The 14,171-nt window shown below is 34.4% G+C and overlaps 1 pseudogene; it reads right to left on the bottom strand.

The window, feature by feature from the left end:
* Positions 1–1,962: 1,962 nt before the first annotated feature.
* LOC128547718 (uncharacterized) overlaps positions 1,963–14,171 on the bottom strand; it is a 39,868-nt pseudogene continuing 27,659 nt past the window's right edge.

Genomic DNA, 14,171 nt, shown 5'->3' with positions numbered 1-14,171 from the left:
AGCAGATTTGTTTTTATAAAGTTATAAAAGCGGTTTCATGTTGAGCCTTTATCCAGATACGCAGACAGACGTTATTATTATTATTGCAATTAATGACATGAGTGAAGATTGAAAATTTCTCCAATTTGTATAGGAATATGCTCCGGCAAACAAATTTATCAATTAATTATTATGCCAGTTTAAACGTAATCAATATCAAACAAATTAATCTTCAAAATTGCTACCGTTATTGTAGACTGAGTAAATTAAGCATAATTTAGATATAGCTTTTAACTTTGGTAGTGGTTTAAACACAATTCTGCGAGAGGTATGTCACATTTTGCTTTTATAGGGATGTTGTTAGCAAGGTCATGGCTTTATACCAAATGTGTCCGGTCAAGTTGAATAACGATATTTAAACGATTATTTTGAGACACACCGCATCTTTGATGTTTAATCCTTTTAGAGTTGGACGCTTCAATTTTCAGTTTGATCCGGTGGAGTAGTCAATGACAGGCAGTTCTTTAATTCCAACGCGGGACTGTTCTTTTTTATAGTCATCTTCTGTCCTGTTTCATCGGGCCCCTTAGTGAGGTTTCTCTTGATGTTCTGTCTTCTGCAAAGCCATAGGGAACAAGCATTTATTTTTAAGGTTTTTATTTATTTTAATTAACAAGAGCATGTCCGTGTTTTATGTGCCAAGTCTTCTGCTCCCATTGCACGTGTTAGGGATTTACCTACCGAGGATAGTTTTACCTACCCTGCGTAACCGATTTAAACTCCAGAGTGGTGTTTTGCCACGGATCGTCCAAAGACAGTACATCCTGGGTTCCTTTGTCTGTTTTGTTCTCGTTGTCTGAATGTTTTACTTTGTCTATGTGCTGTGTGTCCGGTGCACAGGCATGCGAGCACTGCACTTATGTTCGTTCTGGTTTAGGGAAGCTGTTATTCTTTTGTGTTTTTCACACAAGACAAAATCTACACTTAGAGCGTATGAATGCAAAATAATATGAGTTTATCAAAATATAAACAATCAAATAGTTTAAACTGATTAATATTGGAATAATGCTTATGTATACAAGAGCTCAGCCAGTATATACATGTATACATTGACACGTAACCTATTTCCATATTTCCATGTTGAGTATTGTATAGCGGGTCCCCGTTCTTCCAATGGTTCTACCCTATAACATGTGATCCGTAGCGAGAGACCTTAACCATCCGGCCACAGAGAACCGTTGAATTTCTAAAATTGATTTCTATAAATAGTTATGGTTTTTCGATGGCGACTAATAGATTTTGAAATACATTTACTGTGCATATGGATTCTTGGAGCTGTAAATAGAGGCAAAGGGGATATTTGTTCCTGAAAGGTAACGTACACCTGTGGGCTCAGTGCTGTATCCTGTTGTGTTCCTTCTTCATGTATGTCTGTACCTGTTTGATACGTCAAAACTGGTCAGATAATTGACACTTTTCCTGCCGGATCATGCCCACAGTGATGTTTTTCTTCATGGTGCTCTTGTTTATCTGTTTGATGTGTATATCTTTACATGACCATATTTATATTTACAATCTATTCGAATTATTACTTTTGTATAAAGGGATTCCGCTGCGGAGAGTGATTCTGTCTTGTAATGTATTAATTTGTTACGGGTTATTGAATAAAGTTTGGCGCCTGTAAACGTTTATACTCCCCAGTGGTGAGTTTGACAGTCGTGCTGTTGTTTTTTTTCATGTATATTTTTGTATGTTGTTCTGTGTTTTACTATTGTGTTCTTGTGTTCATTTATACTTATGTACACATGTGCTCAGACAATTTTGTCCTTGCTGGGCTGCTTTAACATATTCCAGTCGTACAAAGATAATATGACAGATTATTTCATCACTCGCCGGCAATGAATCGCCGGTCAGTATGTGTTATTGATCGGTTTGCAGTTAACGCGAAATTTTGCTGAGCTAAAATCAAAGCTTGGAGACAACTATAATGAACATTTATTTCTTAAATATCTTAACCAAACAATAAACCGGCAAACAATGCAATAAAAACAAGTAAAAATGTTCAAAAAGAAAAGCAAATAGGTGTATATACATTTTTGTGTGTCATAATGTGCTGTTTAGGAGTCTGTATCCACTATTTTTGTTGGCTGAGGTGCAATACTGTGAAAGGACTCATAAACATTCGCACATACTCATTGTCAGCTTCTTCAAAATTGTTAAAATCCTACCAAAATTAAACATGACATTAATTATTTCAGACAATGTTTCTATGCATTAGCTCTTTGTGTTGAAATGCTTCGGTCATTATAATTAATTATTTCAACCGGCACAAATGTCATTCAAGGTATTTATTTAACAATAGCTGTAGAAGGTATTCTTTAAATCGATGGCAGAAAAGTACAGGAAATATTTACTATTAAAACATTCTTATTTTTAGTGAAAATGTTTCTAGTCACAAGAATGGCAATCAACAATTTCAATAATTAGTAAATCAAAGAAATTTACACCAATACGAACCGTTTCATATCGGCTCCTTTAGCCAACTAAACTCGTGAATACATTTAATAGATATATATGATGTATATATGAAGTCTGTGATTTGCTATAGAATAAACATTTACGTTTCTGTTATTCTTTTTTACAGCGCCGGTAGACAGCTATTCCTACCAGGAATCCAAAAGCAAATGTTCCGCTGGATGATCCAACTGTAACCTGGACGGATAATCCATCTTGATTGTAGTTTTGAGGGTCTGGCTTCGGCTTCGGCTTCGGCTTCGGCTGAGGTTTACCTGTAAAGTATATAACTAGGATGGAACAATAAATTAATGGAAACACGAATATTTGCACTTTTTCATTTTTTCCAATATATATTTTTTTAATTCAGCCGATACTTCTCCCAAGATGAATAAATACTTGAAATGACTGAACTGAGGTCTTTCTCTGTCTGTTAGTGAACAAAATAGTTCATATATTCCTAACAATTAAACCCAGATAAACTAAATTCCAAAGAGGTTGAATCAGTTCATACAAGCTAATTTTCATTTAAAGAAATCATGAATTAGATTTAAAATACTAAGCTGACTGCATGGAAAAATTGACCTATTCAAATTCTGAATCCAAAACAAAAATGTCTAAACTCATTTCATTCTCACCATGATTGTAATATTTAAGTAGGCACCACAAAAGGAAACAAACAGTTACGAGGTCAAATTAGTAAGGTGGGACAGCACACCCACCCCTTCCTTCGTCCCCACTTCAAAACAACTCAAACACAACTAAAAAAATTTGTAGCGTGTTATGACATAAAAAGTTGACACCAATCAAAACTTAATTATGTTGATATAAAATGCTTAATTTATATGATAATTTAGGTGTTTGGTCGATATTATAAAATTAAATTAAAATACTTTTAACTGTGTCAACGTCATAGGTAAGACAACTATTACCATTTTGAGACGCACAACACTATAGCTCAAAGACAAAACGAAAACCGTGTCTACAACTGGAAGTTTTGTCTTAAAGTTTTCACAGTATTATCTAACTAGAGACGTAAAATGCATTTACCATTGTAGAGAAAATTTCCGCATCTTGGGAATCCCACTGGTGGTTTTGGATGGTTGCCAGGATTCGCATTGATGACCATACCCATACCATTTGTATTGTGCAGATCTATGTGACAGTGTAGGAACCACATTCCGGGGTTGTCCGAGATAAAACGAACAACAACGTAACCGCCTGTAATATACAAAAAGTCGTTACACATTTTCATTTTGTACTTTACAAATGATTTAATTTTCCATAATAAGAGGTGCGGCAAAATAAAAACTCTATCTTCTTTAACAGACAGAGAAAATCTTAAATTTGAACTATTTTTTATTCGATTTTCTGAACTCTTTTTCTGTACTTCTATTTTGCATACTTCGGGATAAACTCTTCATCTATTTAAGTCTACCTGATTTTATGGGTAATTTTTAAGTTTAGATTAGAGAAACTTTGGATAATTATGGAAACGAAACTTTAAACGAATGATAATGGAAATTTTGTTTCAAATTCATAAAAGCCGTAAGCTCCGACAATACATAAAGAGTGGACTAGGCTGAAAAATCTGCATTTTTGATCCCGAGCTCTCGTTTGATGTCTATCAGTCGAGCATTGCTGTCCAGCGGCAGCACTTTGTTGTGGTGGTGGGCAGTTTATACTGCAGTAAAGTCTTAGTCGCATACACCGTTGTTTCATACATTATATCTAAGTTTATTTCTATTTATATATGATTCTGTTTACAACAGCTGTATTACACACCGAGTTCAAACTGATGGTCTAGTATCCTTTACCTGTAGGAACAACGATAGTATCTTTTAGGGGTGGATAAGCATTTTGCCTAGGTATATTTCCGCCAATCCAAGAACGGTTTTGCCATTCAACTTCGGAGCAAAATCCGTATTGGTCCTTGCAACGAATATCCTTGGTTTCATATATCAGTCGTCCGTTCACTTGATTATATGTACCTGTCAAAGAATATTTGTTTAATTATATTATCAAGGGAGTCATTAATTTATCGTCTTAAAGATTGTGTGTCAGTCATTGCTTTCAAGTAAATAATAAAAACGGCTAAGATCAGTAAAATGGTACTTTTTTATCTTTATTTCTGTCCAAAATAGTGCTACGACAATAAGTAAGTATATTTAATCGTTTTCAGCAAGATCATATACAAGGTACTATTTTCAGTTTACCTGAGCATAAAGTGATTAAGTTTAGCTATTTTAATCATGGGTAACCTGTGTCCGTCGACGTGTCTCATCGAAATTTTATTGTTAACACTCAAGAGGGTCACAAGTGTTGCTTACACAATTTTTGTGAGACTTGATGAGAAGGCCACATTATCAATTTTATCTACACGGACGTTGTACATAAGACTGTCTTTAAGACAGGATGTTTGAAAATGTTTGAAATTGGGTCATCTAGGTTCAAAAGCTGTCTTACCGGCCAAATCTATGAAAAACATTTACAATGCTTCAGATGCTGCATACTATATCTGATTTTCATGAAACTAAGTGAGTCATGAAATATAGACCGTGTCTAGATTCAAACTGGATCAAAACATAACGAGGCCCATTCTAAAATAATGATAATCATGCTGAAATATGGTACAGTCTGTGTACAGACTTCAATTATAATTTATCTCTTCAAAGTATTCGCCCTTGACTTCCACGAACCATCGCAGTCGAGAAATCCGAGAGGTAAACGCTGAGTAGTTTCCCCGCGGTATGGTCTTAAGTAACTAAAATAATATTCCAATGTGCTTTATTGGATAAATATTTGCGGACAGCCCGCATCTTTTTTTTTATCCTTGGAAAGAGGAAGAAGTCACAAGGCCTCAGATTTTAGAGAATAATAGGTATGATTGATTTGTGCTACTTTTTCATCTCTCAGATATTTTTCAAATCTACCCTTACCTTTGTTTTGAACGATAGTACTATTGTGAGTAGCAGCGTTGTCACGCATCAACTGGAGACTGCCAACACCAATTATTGGACGTGTTTTTTTTTTTGTATTTTCATTTAACAGCTTTCAGTACTTTCCCTCTGTGAAACTTTCCTGTGACTGACTTTCCTAACGTTGTATTAATTTGTACAACGGTACTGTACTCTTTGAATTAAAGAAGATGGAATACAAAACCTTCTAGACACTTTTAGTTTTTTGCAATTACTGGTCTACGTCACCTGCGACTGTCAGTTGTCAACGCAACGCTGTTGCTCATGAACATATATCCAGGTCTCATTTTCTGTTAGGAGATTTGACGATCATCTGAATTTCAGAAGTTCTTCAGCTTTTCTTTAGCACATTGGATCCTACTGGCCTATTGCTCCTCGTTTAACATGTGAGACACCCACTTAAACCCAAGTGCCTTGTGAGACTCTCAGGAGTTCTCTCCGTTGACATGCCAAGAAAAGACGTTTTCTCGGGCACCGTGTACCTGGCATCTTCATCAACCTGCAGACGTCTTACAGCAGCAGCAACAGCAATGTTCTTTGACGTCTTTGCTGTTTTGGGCCTTCCAGGATAAGTGCTGTCTGTAAAGATTATCTGACCATTTTAACAGTTTTCTCTGATACTGAAAACTTTCCATATAAGATAAGCACTTCACTGCGTAACTGCCTTGCAGGTATTTCTTAAGGACAGTCGTCTTTTATGTACGCTTTAATTTCAGAATTAATTCTGTTTGCTTTTCATTGCTAAATGTATTATACTTAGTGTACATTACTACAACTGATACAAAACTAAATATCTCCGTAACAGTAAGAGAGTTTTCAATAAAGTTTTGCAGGATTACATAGAAGTCATTCACGTATCATCCAAGATTTTTGCGAGTCAAACTTCCACAGAAGCAGGCGACTGTCAATATTTTAGAATGACCCTCGTATGTCACCCTATCAAGTTTGTTAGCACTTTTGAGGTTATAATTACTATTTGGTCTATAAATGGTTACCTGAATGAAATTCATGCCAAATTTGAGTCATCTTGATTTACCACCTAGGTTACTGTCAAATCAAAGAAGAACATTGATCTAACGTTTGTGTTATTAGGTCAAAACCAGGTCACTGACTCTAACATGTATCATCATTTCTTGTTAACTTTCCTCCAGAAACCGCAGTTTTTTTTATCTGATTTACATGTAACCTTGGAGAATATTTGATTTTGATAAAATCTAAGTCAAGACTGAAATATTGTCAAACTGGGTCAAAAGCTAAGTAAGTCACTAGCCGAAATGATAGAATAACCTTGATAAAACAGGTCATCTTGTTTGCCTTTGATGAAATCTAGATGTAATGTAAAACTTGTTGACACACAAGAGGTCACATTTTTATACCCTATCTACATGTTATTAACGTGTTTATCTTTATGTGACCTAAATATGAAACTTGGTTATCTGGTCTACTCTCTGCAATATCACGATAAAGTGCGCACATTGGTGACAGAGCATGTTATATTGTATTTCTGATGAACGGTATAAAGCAAGTTTTTTTAGGTAATTTATTACAGCTTTTTGCAATTTCTTAACCAACACAACAAACGAGGAGTGAATCTGTCAATATTCAGGCATTTTATGATGTGGTTATACCTCTAAAAATGGCCAAAAAATTTGTTATGCAGGGACTTTTTACAAATGCTTAAAATTCAAAGACGCCGAAATTGTAAATCCTGGTCAAAACAACGCTAATTTTGAAGTTTCAAAAAATTGGTTATTCAGTTATTGTCACGGGAATACCAGAATATGGAAAAAACCTGAGAAGTAACAGAATAAAAATATACAGCGCTTAAGGCATATTGTGTGATGCTTATACAAAACGTTCTATCAAGGAAGACGTTTACATGGTGGTATCTATCGGCTGACATGTATTTTTATGAACATTTGCAGTGCGGTATATTAAAATGTAGCTCACAAACTAGCGTTGAAGAACTGTAATGATTTTGAAGGTCTGTATATACATATAACATTTAGTGCTAAAACCAGCAGTTAGGCTGTCCACAAAAATCGTGTAGGACACGGCCTTTATGAAGATTTCCTGCTTCCAGTGAAGTTTGAGTATTTATATTTTACCTGTGTAAATATGTCTAAAAGTAAAAGATTTTTAACTTTCTGGTTTTGTATAGCTGTAATGAAGCGGTTCAAAGTAATTTGTGTGGGACACGGCCCCGTGCAGGACACGGCCCAACAAAATCAAATTTTTCAATATGTTAGCCATTAAATCCTAAAATGTCATAAATTTTATTTAGATAAATCTTAATGAAGCATGAAATAGACATTAAAGGTTGTTACCTAAATCAATATTAAATAAAATAGGTTTATTTTATTTAAAATACTGTTAAATGAATATTGTACACAAAACTGTAATCATAAAAGCATAAAAGTCATACATAAATAATTTTCCTTTCCTACTACTTCATAAAATGTCGTATTTTTAGTATATGTAGTTTTCTGTCCCCGGCTGATATGAGATAGGCTGCTACCCCGCCACCTTTATCATTTCTGTCAGCTCTCCAAAAGTGATAATCGTTCACCAAAAATTGGGCATCTGGAAAAGAGTCATTTAATTTAGTTTCTGAAATAAATAAAACATCAACAATATTCTTAACTAAGATTTCTTTCAGAAGGTCAAGTTTGTTCCTCAAACTGTTAATGTTTATGTGAGCACAGATGAATTTGTTTGAGTTTTCTTTTTTCATGTTTACAAGTTAATGGGTTTCGAGAATTTCCTCCTGGTGTGCTTGGTGTGGTAGAATATCTCATAGAAAATATTTATTTGGTCTGTTTGTTGCACCAAAGGAAAACTGGATTTTAAGGTACTTCCGCCATCTTGAATTTAGAGTGACCTTCATTTGAGGTGTGAAAATATAGTGAACAAAAGCTTTCAAATGCAGCTGTTCCAGAGTACAAAAACAGCTCAGTTTGCAAGACTTGAACTAAAAGAAGGTGTATAAAAAGTAAAACTAAAATTTGGAAATAAACAAAGAAGATATTTTACCTGCATTTTTCCAAATTTTTGGTTAGATTTATAAATCCTTTCAAAATACTTTTTTAAAAATTCATGAATGGCAAAAGTTAGTTCAAAGTTTCAATTAGTGCATAGGAGAATTGTCTTACTGAATAGAACTAAACTTAGTACAAAATCTGTTTTCAAATCTGACCACCTCATGTATTAAAACGAAAATAAATCTGTACATATTGCTATTTTCAGCATACATAAAAGTAGTGCAATGTGCGGGCAATGATTTTTTTACGTATGGTGTACCAGACTGCCTAAAATTGTAAGACAAGTCTCAGACTTAATGTTAACAAGATTTAGCAACGATCCAAAATTCTTTTCAAGGATTGTGCAAGTATCATAAAGGTTGAATTTATTATATCGGAATTTATGTACTTACGCGCTGCTTATCTCACGGAAAATGTGGTGGAAATAGAATTTTCGGCACCCCCTCTGTAACTACCGAAATTACTTAACGTAACTTTCTCACACATACGTGTTTGTATATCTATAAATCATAAAAAAACAATCAAAATATTTGCTTTATCATGATATATGCAAATATTTTAGACAATCTTGAAACATTTGGTCACAGTATTTCCGCATACTGGTCCGGGACAAGTTCGATGTGTATATTGATTCCTTATTAGATGTTTCATGCGTCGTAAACTAACCAATTTTGATCTATCGACTTTTTATACAATATGAGAATTTATGCAGCATGTTTTTAAAAACACAGTGAGAATAAATCGCAGAAAAAATGTACAGCCAAATATGTTAGGAGGTAATACAATTTGTATACAATTGTAGATAACTACGAAACATTTTACAAAATGCAATCAGTTGAACTTCTCACGCAAAAACCTGATGATTAAAATCAGCAGTATCTCAAAAGTAACCTTTCTGTTCCTTGGTTCTTCGTTAAACAACGATATTTTTCACACTTTCATAGATTTAAACTGATAATAAATGTGTATTGAAATTCAGGCATAGAAATGGACACTGACTTTACATTAGTGATTACTGCGGTGTTGACAGCGGAAGCAGCGGTCCAGTACTAAGACTGTCTACGAAACCAAGGATAACGAGCTCTTTATCATTCTGAAAATTACGAACATTGGGATCAGTTTCAGTATACTAGTATTATACTTGCTATTTGCCGAGTGCACACTTGTTTTCTATCGTCGTTAATATAAAGCAGACTAGTAAATATTCGTTCAAATGCATAATCTCATAAACACTTCTTTAATGTATGTTCTCTGAAATTAACAAATAACTGGCTCAACTGAGACACCATACTTTAAAGTAAATTCAGTTTATTCACCACGAGGTTCAAAATGCACGGGAGTCTCGTGATATACATGCCTTTAATTTCACATGGTTAAAGTGTAAACAAATAGTTAAATTTGCTTCGTTTTATTTATCACGGAAAAGATCGGACGGTTTTTGATATTGGGATAATTTTAGAACATCTATGCATTTAAAGTTGAAAGTTGATCGTTTTCTACAGGATGTAAAACTGAAACAAGTAAGCACTTTTACTTTTTCAGCAATGTTCCTCAGGTGAACTTTGACACTGTTTACAAACTTTAAAAAGAGAAACCAGTTTTGTGTCATCCTGAAATGCGTTGTTCGGCTGAAACTTATAGTTCCCGGAAAAGTTCTAAAATGGTTTATTTTGGGGATTTTTGTTTTATTTATGTATTCAACACAATGTGCAATATTTCCAGTTTTTGAAAATGATTGAAATTGAACTTTATTTTAGAAAAAGTTCCGATCATTCAATAATATTTTGCCAGCGGATGCTTACACATTTTAAGTGAAACGCCTTTCTTGTCCAAAGGTGGTGTGTAAAGCGAAAAACTATCATTACACATTGCGTTTATTCTTTAAATGTAAAGGATCGGTAACAGATCAAGGAGATCGGGCAGTGCTAAACTATACTAAATGGATATCTCTAACAATGAATAAGGAGGCATATATATTTCAGAAAGGAAATCTGAGGTAAAAGAACAATCATATATTTAATTCCTTGAAATAAACATGGCGGCGAAATATTTTAGAAAAACTGTGCACGTGTTTTGCGCATTAGAATGTTTAACGACATTTTCTTGAAAAAGTAACGCTCGTGTGCACTATTTTGGCATTTCTTTGATTTGAAAGTAAATATTTTATAGCAATTTAGGTTGCATACGATACCGAAATTTTGCACCAAAAATGTTCACTCATTTTCTTCCAAAGCACTGTGGAGATAGGGTTCAACGTAGCTTTCATGCTCGCAAGTTTACCTACAGATATATCTTTTCAACTTTTATCATATATTTTTTGTGTCATTGCATTTCGAAAGCTGTTTCGAGGATTCTGATTTTTCACATGAATTTCTAATTTCAATTTGCGGAAGAACCTTAATAGATCATTTTCAGCACATGTATACACCAGGCTGTTTTTATCGATTTTAGCTTTACTTTGAACCCATTGGTGTATAGTTGTAATGACAGCAGATATATCTGGATGGAACATATACCTTCTCCATTTGGGAAAGACCTGCTCTTCTGAAGTTACCACCAATAAAATAAAAAGTTTCAGAGCAGTTGATACTGTGATGATGTTTACAAAAGTCTATGTTTTGCAGAAGCTTTATCACATAAATATGTAATGAGCGTTTCAATGACTCGCCGGTCAAGCGTCTGGGTGATAAAGATTACAGGTAAAATCCAGGTAAAACGCTTTAAAAGTGGTTTTTCTCGAGGTCGGTTGCAATAAAATTGATCATAAAACATATAAATTTTTCTCTGTGAAATTTCTCTGTATTTCAAAATGTTCTTCTCAGTAAATTTAATTTTCTTTGTTTTGATTTTTTTTGAAGAGTGTGTTGTTCAACACATAAGTACTGTTGAAAAACGGCACTAAACCCAAAATAAAGAAACAAATCTCCCGCATATCGTTTTTTCTTTTTTTTTACATCACATTGAATTGGAAAATATTCTCCTCTACTATATCTGCCGAACAAAGTCCTGATTAGGCTGCTTCCCAGCGTATCTACTCGTATCAGTTTTGAGTACCATTTCTAAACTGATGCAATACCGAGTGTTCATTCTTACTTAATTTCATCATAACGTAATCTTCACATTTAATGTTATTCTCAAATGAACTATTTTGTTATACTTAAGACCTTCGTGATATTAATGGTTCACATCCATCGAAATCAATTTGTTCAAGAAGCACAACGTGCTTCCCCATCGTCTATGAACTCTAGGTAACCGGCCGGTGTCCTTAACAATCGCGAGAATTAGCGTAGAGTATGATGGCTGAGTTCTGCCATTTCGTGTTGGCGTGTTGGTGGGTCGAAAACACGATGGCAAGAAAACACGAAAATACGACAAATTTTACACGAAAACACTACAGGTCGAGTTTTCGTGTTGGCGGGTATGAATATGTCATGTTGGCACCCTTTATTTGTCATGTTTTCGCCACGCCGACAAGAAAAAAAGACAAATACATTATTTGTCGAGGTTTCGTGTTTTCGCCCCGCCGACACGAAAACACAGCAAATATCTTATTTTTTCGTTTTATAATTCATTTTGGTGTCTTCCGTTAGACATGCGCACAACAAAAGTTATTACTGAACTAAACACAACATAACTGCACGCAAAAATATTTCTGGAACCGGGTCTGTTATACATACGCTTCATATTCTTATTATTATTATAATTTTAAATTTCCTAATACAGCTTTCGTGAATATAAATAAATTCTGAATTGACGGTTTGTTCGAATAGAAAGAATAAAGACTTAAAATAACTCTACGTTTTATAAGAGATGTCTGAAAAGTATTTGTCTTGTTTTCGTGTTTTCGTGTCGGCGGGCGAAAACTCGAAAACACGACAAATAAGATATTTGTCGTGTTTTCCTGTTGGCGGGGCGAAAACATAAAAATATCACGAAAACTCGACAAATAAACGTGTCGTGTCGACGCCCTCTAAACGTCGAGTTTTCGCGTAAAATGTGTCCTGTTTTCGCCCCGCCCACACGAAAACACGAAAACGCGACAAATTAGGTATTTGTCGAGTTTTTGTGTTGTTAGGTATTTCTCGAGTTTTCGTGTTAATTTGTTTCCGCCCCGCCAACGCGCCCGAAAAAGCAGAAATCAGCCAGCATAGTGGAGCGAGGTACACCTAAATGAGAGAGTACCCGTTGGTAATTTTAAACCAGAATAGCAGTACAGCAAATGATGCATACAGTGTTTCATGATATAATCTGGAGACATATGCATTTTATTGAATATTCCACTAACAGTGGACTCACCGCTGTACGTTAAATTATTCTTTTCATAGGAAATTACCCCGAGGTATTTGAATATGTCATCATTTTCTAGTGTACAGTTGCCGATTTTAATCGATGTCTTTTCGTGGCGCCCAGCCTCTACACAAATCCATAAAAGCCTGATGCTCTTAGTCTTACAGTGCTAATTTCCCTTAGACCTATATCGTCTGCGTATATTAACAGATAGACCAGTCACTAGACTGATAATAAAAAAATTGTCAAAAATTTAATCTTCTGTAATTTTCTCTTATTTTATGTGATAGTGACACATGTCTATTTCAGAGATTTTGGCAGAGAACTGTCTATAATATCGTCATATTTTTATGATATTGGACAAAGGGTATAGACTGGCTACATTCGCAATTTTCTAAATAAAAATTTAAAAAGAAGATCATAGTCTAGGAGCTAGTCTAATTAACAGGGAAACCACTACGTTCGCAGTTAAGCGACGTGTCAATTTTGTACATAATAACCTAATAATACTTTTTAGGTACCTTGTTGTTCTCAGGAGATGTCATTTAGGACTGGACTAAGTCGATTGTACATGCAAAGAAATGCACAGCTTTACTTGTTTTGTTGATAACTTCGGTAACGACCAGACATACATAAATCTGTGTTTTAATATTGATCACTCTTACACTTTCAGTATTGTGTTATAATATTGGACTGCTTCCAATTGGTTACAGTAATGTACTTTTCATGTAGAATCCAGTTATTGCTACATATTGGACTAAACGAGTAAATTGAATGTGTACTTTAATTAATCGTTTTCATAAACTCTCATTTACAGTCCAATATCAAACAAATGGTCCAATATCAACAAATATTAGACTCCAAGCGAAAAATACAGGACATAGCCCCATTGAAAGCAAGCAATCCAATATTAAAATGGCAGTACTGCGAGTAAAAAGGAATGACTAAGGCGTAGATATTCAAAATACAATTTCAACAAACATCCTCAATAATCATAAAGTGTTAATGACTTTTAAACATTCATTCTGTTCACGTAAACAAATATCAGAATACAGACCTTTTCCAATTATATATTTGCAGGTAAAATATTTTGTAATATAATCGTTTATTTTGCAATAAAAACTACAGTAAAGACGAAAAGGAAGAGTAAGACCCAATTGAGCAACAACGAAGGTAGCGTTTTTAGTAACCACGATGCGTTTTCATATACATTTTGTATCTCGCATATTTTCTTACATACACTGCATCAGAAAAGGGTCGCATTTCTTGTCTTTCTTTACAATCCAAATAAAATAATGAAACTGCAAAGTCCACATTTGTAAGTATAAGCGCAGATTTAAAAAAACCGGATGAATTACTGTAATGTGTCACA

Source organism: Mercenaria mercenaria, chromosome 13 (assembly GCF_021730395.1).
Source record: "Mercenaria mercenaria strain notata chromosome 13, MADL_Memer_1, whole genome shotgun sequence".
In the NCBI taxonomy this organism is placed as follows: Eukaryota; Metazoa; Mollusca; class Bivalvia; order Venerida; family Veneridae; genus Mercenaria; species Mercenaria mercenaria.
Note: the sequence above shows the minus strand (reverse complement) of the source record. Positions and strands in the feature narration are given on the sequence as shown.